The sequence below is a fragment of the Urocampus carinirostris genome, chromosome 13 (genome assembly GCF_059441175.1).
Source record: "Urocampus carinirostris isolate Australia breed hairy pipefish chromosome 13, RoL_Ucar_1.0, whole genome shotgun sequence".
NCBI classification, from domain to species: domain Eukaryota; kingdom Metazoa; phylum Chordata; class Actinopteri; order Syngnathiformes; family Syngnathidae; genus Urocampus; species Urocampus carinirostris.
In genome coordinates this window covers 22,425,197-22,431,196 of record NC_142361.1, presented here as the reverse complement: position 1 = coordinate 22,431,196, position 6,000 = coordinate 22,425,197, and positions in this window count along the sequence as shown.

Sequence of the window (6,000 nt, the reverse complement as noted above, 5' to 3'; positions counted from 1 at the left end):
TCCTTTTACTAAGGATTGGCTTTTGTCTGGCCACTCTACCATACAGGCCTGATTGGTGGATTGCTGCAGAGATGGTTGTCCTTCTGGAAGGCTCTCCTCTCTCCACAGAGGAACGCTGGAGCTCTGACAGAGTGACCATCGGGTTCTTGGTCACCTCCCTGACTAAGGCCCTTCTTCCCCGATCGCTCAGTTTAGAAGGCTGGCCAGCTCTAGGAAGAGTCCTGGTGGTTCCAAATGTCTTCCATTTACGAATAATGGAGGCCACTGTGCTCATTGGGACCTTCAATGCAGCAGAATTTTTTATGTATCCTTCCCCAGATTTGTGCCTCAAGACAATCCTGTCTCGCAGGTCTACAGACAGTTCTTTTGACTTCATGCTTGGTGTTTGTGCTCTGACATGCACACTCAACTGTGGGACCTTATATAGACAGGTGTGTGCCTTTCCAAATCATGTCCAATCAACTGAATTTACTGCAAGTGGACTCCAATTAATCTCAAGGATGATCAATGGAAAAAAGATGCACCTGAGCTCAATTTTGTGCTTCATGGCAAATGCTGTGAATACTTATGTAAATGTGATTTCTTAGTTTTCTATTTTTAATAAATTAAAAAAACGTAAAAAAAAAACTTTCACATTGTCATAATGGAGTGTTTTGTGTAGAATTTTGAGATAAGAGATTAAATTAATACAATTTGGAATGAGGCTGTAACGTAACAAAATGTGGAAAAAGTGAAGCGCTGTGAATACTTTCCGGATGCACTGTACCTCCTTACTAACATGAGACTATGCGAGTCCGAACAACACAATAATGTATATTTTGCATAGTATTTTTAGCAACAATTCCCAAGACTGGCACTGACGCCGAACAGAAAAGCAAACACATGATAACTATGGAAACAAAGTGCCCGACTATCAATCGACAATGAAGACCATTATTAATAGGGAGGATAGAAGCAAAAGAGGTGCAATAAGGGTTATCAAATCAGTTTCATTTGGAATCTGCGGTCTCAACCACCCTCCGGATCCACCCGCTATTCCATAAAATTAGCTCAAATCATGTCAAATCACCTGAAGTAAACAGCATGTCCTTTATCCTTTACATGTATATTTGTTTAGTATGTTTTAACATGCATAGACATTACACACAAGTAGTACTTACTATATATTTTTGGATTATTTTAAAGTTTCTATTCCCTTTGATACAACAATTTCACTTTGAAATCCCTACATCCGACCAGATTATTGTCATACGCTGCGGGTCTACTGTAATTTTCTTCTTTTCGAACTTCAACTTTTTAACCTTAAAAAGCACAAGTACATTCCGTCAACGCCTTTGCATCTCACAAGGCCTTGATTCAACTGCCATTATGCAGTACTTTGCACAAATTGAAGCCCTTTACCCCATTGTGCTCGCTAATTATAGCGCCGTCGTGATTCCTGGGTATTGAAAACGTTTAAAAAATGAGCGAGCGTTTTGTGATCATCGCACCGGTCAACAAAGCGGTCCGTCTTGAGGAAATTGACGGGTAGGGTTTGGAAATAACTTTCCTGATTGAGCGGCGTCGCACATATATGCCGTGTCAAAGGGGATGTGGAAAAGACCCCATGCAGGGTGGACCCTGTGTTACAAGTTGAAGGCGGGCCTGTAAATGAAATTACACGTTGCGGTTTCCTTCGCACGTCTGGTGCTGATGTGAGCTCATTAAAGTTTCTTTTTGTCACTTCTCACTCGCACTTCAATTTGTACGTGCTACTTTTTTAATCACTTCTTAATGTTCTGCTGAAGTAAAGGCTGTAATTAAAAATTAAGTTTATTTCGTGAAGATAGGATCCTGGTTGACCGTATGAAAGAAGTACAGTATTCCATTGCAGTATCAGGTATTTTTTTCTTGGTCTTCTTATCAGATTTTCATTGTACAATTGAGTTTTGCAACTCTACTCGACAAGGTCAAGTCACATTACGTCACACCATTGGTCAGGTTGAGTCAAGTCACGTTTATTTGTATAGCCCTTGTAGAGACCATGCCCCCAACAGACTCCACCAACTAAGAACGGCCATGCACAGGAAATGACCAGACTCCACCGGTAAAATACAGATTTGAAACCCCAGACTCTTCATGTGTAATCAAAAGATGAATTATACACGTCAGTGTGTCATGTTCATGCCACCGCGTGACAAAGTGAAATGTTGCCTATTGTCAGCAATTATTATTATTATCATATCATACCAGTTCGAGAACTTTATTTTGGAAAGCAGGAACTCACCAGTGACCAGGACTTCCCACACCTATAAAACCAACACGCAAGCTCCCTCCCGCTAATATGTCATTTCTGACACGCTATTAAAAAATACTTCCCAATCATTCAAATACGTTGAATATCTTAACCACTGGTTTATGGATCAGTCATTTCTTAATTGCTACAGAAATTCTTTCTCCATTCCCCTTTTCTAAGACTGAGGGCTTGTGTCAATAATGTTCTTTTACTTTTGTGTGATTTAAGTTTCTTGTCATGTAAATAAATGTAGTTAGTTAGTATCAAACACATGCATTATTTATTTGTGTGTCTCTTATATTTTCCTTTAGGACTTATTAATCATTATCCACACCAAAGAACTGAAAAAAACCCCCCGATAGTTTAAAGCTAGAAATACAAACTATTTAGCGTATTGCTTCCTTCATGATAAATGCTGGACACAATAACAGGCTAAGCCGAATTATTTAGGGTGGAAAACTGTAAGCAATACCTGCTGGCCAAATCAGTAACCATGAACATAGACTCTTAATTTAATATATATAATTAAGAGCAATTACTTTACACCCTTAATCACAAGAAATCTCGAAGGGCTGTACAGACAAAATTTTATTATTCCACCATCCCCTGATCCAAAAAATACACGAGGGCAAGGAAAAACTGGATGTTGAAATACAGACATGGTCAACATGAAACATAGGTCATTCAGAAGCTATATAATTTGAGTGTGTTTTCAGTCTAGATTTAAACAGTCCCACTAAGGTTGCAGATCGAATCTCATATGGCAGAGCATTCCACAGCACCATGGCCTGAATGGAGAACACTCTGGAACCTGCTGATTGGTAAATAAGATTATTTTTACTTTACATGTGTATTTAGAATGTTTTTCAATCGTATGCACATTCACACACAAATCTTTTTCAATTTCAAGTTTCTCTAAAAGCCATCGTGTCAACAAAACGCTTGAATAATAATAATAATAATAATGCATTTTATTCAAAAGCGCCTTTCAGGCCACCCAAGGACACTGTACAGACAATGAAAAAATACAATTTAAAAAAGTTGTAAGCGAAATAATACATAAAAACAAGACATAAAATCATAAAAACATACAGCTTTGGACCCACAAAAGTACCTGCTGCCAGGCCCAAAAGGCAGACAAAGATTGATTCGGTAGTCCACAAAGTTGGACTTTTCAACATGTGAAAGGAAGGTAAACGTATTAATACGCCACATTTTTGTTTTCCGAGAAAATCCACATGATGGTGACAAGATATTATCTGAAGCAAAAAAGTGACAGTGTCCTAGATAAACAGAAATTCTCATCTCATCTCATCTTATTAGCTGCACCGCTTATCCTCAGTAGAGTCGCGGGGGTGCTGGAGCCCATCCCAGCAATCGTCGGGCAATGGGCACCCTGAACTGGTTGCCAGCCAAATGGTGCCCCCAAGACACAAGTGGTTAAGGGATCCAACCAACCACCCGAAGAATAACTCAAATTTTAGGTACACGCGATACACAAAGTTTTATGGTAGTATATTAGGGGCCGGTCACACAGCCGTTTGCGGCTGAATCACGGCTAAAATTTTGCGGGTTTTTTTTGCCCGTGGTTGCCCGCTATGGAAAATGCGCAAAATTGGCCAACCCGCTGTTCATCGGTGGCATGCCCGCAAAACAGACGCCGGCGACTGTTCCGCTTCCTCATCGCGTCATTTTCTCGTGTGGACCACGGGTATAAAAGCTCCCGAGCCGGTGTTGTGCCCAAATCCGGACTCCTCCTATTTATTGTTTTAATAAGCGTTTTATATAGAATACGATCGCTTTTGTTGGAAGCGCAGCAGAATGCGCTTTCACGCGAGGGGGGGAGGATTTTATATACGGTGTGCATTACCGTTCGATGACGTTCACAACAAAAACAAAGACGGAATGGTTTAAGTTGTATTACATTACCAACAAATGCAAGACGAAGTGGTTTTGGTTATATGTTCGCCATTACATTCCCTAAAAGTGATATAAAAGTGAGATAAAACGAGGTAAAAGTGGTTGTAGTAGCGAAATCTCGGCAGGGATGTATTTCTCGGCATAACACCGGGCTGTAGAAATCATAACCGCTCAAGACACAGTCCCGTGAAGATCAAGATTTCAAGCTATGGCACCGAAGAAGCCAATATGTTATAATGGTAATAGTTTTTCATTTTTATTTTATTATCTTGTTATAAAATGAAAAGAAATGTCAAGAAATAAAAATGGATTAAGACGAGGTCACTACGGTGACGGGGATCCACGTCTACCCCTTGACGTCTCGAGCACAACTGACGTGTGCTCGACATATCGCGCTGTATATACGTGGAGAAAGGCGTTTGACCGTCACACGCGTAACACGCTAATTTCACGTAATAACACCGCGATACAGGCGCAGGACATGCTATTACCATGCTCCACCCACGATTACCCGCTGAAATTTCCCGTCCTACCCATGTGTAACCACGCCCTGGCCGCGGCCAGAGCACCTCGTTCCGCGTCATTTCCGCGTCATTACCTTGTGTGCCGCCTGCGGTTAACACGTGCTCAAAGTTTTGAGCAGCTCAAAACTTTTTCGCGCGACTAACCGCGTGTGAATTTCCGACCGCGAGTAAAGCACTGCTGTATCTTGTCTATATGGCGGTCTCAAAGCGTCCAACAGCGTCTGCTTCGCGGCCAGAAATTTCTGGCCGTATTTCAGCCTCGATACGCCCGTGAAAGGCTGTGTACCCGCGCTCTAAAGAATTGAGCAGCGCAAAACAGTTTCGCGCTGCCACCCGCGCGCGAATTTCCGACCGCGTGTTAAGCACTGCTGTATCTCGTCTGTATGGCGATCTCAAAGCGTCCAATAGCGTCCGTCTCACAGGCAGAAATTTCTGGCCGTGATTCAGCCGCAAACGGCTGTGTGACCGGCCCCTTACAGTATTTGTGTAATAATGAGCCAAAAAATATTGCTGACCACAATCACTTAACATTGGATGGAACAGGCGCCGAAGCCTAACCACAAGAGCACCAGTGATATATGCTAAAATTTGCATTAGACTATCTCATTATCACACTATTTTTATTCAGACATTTGTTAGAGAAACGAAAAAAAAAAACAGACAGTCATCCTGAATGATAAAAAATTAACGCAAAAAAGGGAAACAAATGTTTGGCGTATCTGGTGATAAATGTGACTTAAATTAATACAATGTAAATTTTAGGTTTACGTTGTCAAATTATTTTTATCATGGCCGCACGTAATTGAGAAATTTTGTTACTTACAATCCTCAGTTTGAGCTGAAAAAGGGAAACAACATTTTATACATTGATCCATCCATCCATTATCTGCACCGCCTATCCTCAGTAGGGTCGCGGGCGTGCTGGAGCCCATCCTAGCTATCTTCGGGCAGTAGGCAGGGGACACCCTGAACTGACTGCCAGCCAATCAGAGGGCACACAAAGACAGACAACTCACCCGCTCATTCACACCTAGGGACAATTTGGACCGGCCAACAAACCTGAAATGCATGTTTTTGGAATGTGGGAGGAAATCGGAGTGCCCGGAGGAAACCCACGCAAGGGGAGAACATGCAAATTCCGCACAGGAAGGCTAGTAGCTGGATTTGAACCCATGACCTCAGAACTGTGCACTCACGCACTAACCACTAATGCGCTGCCATGCCGCCCATTTTATACATTTTTAATCCAAAATTAGGTGTGAGCGTTATTCACAAGCATGC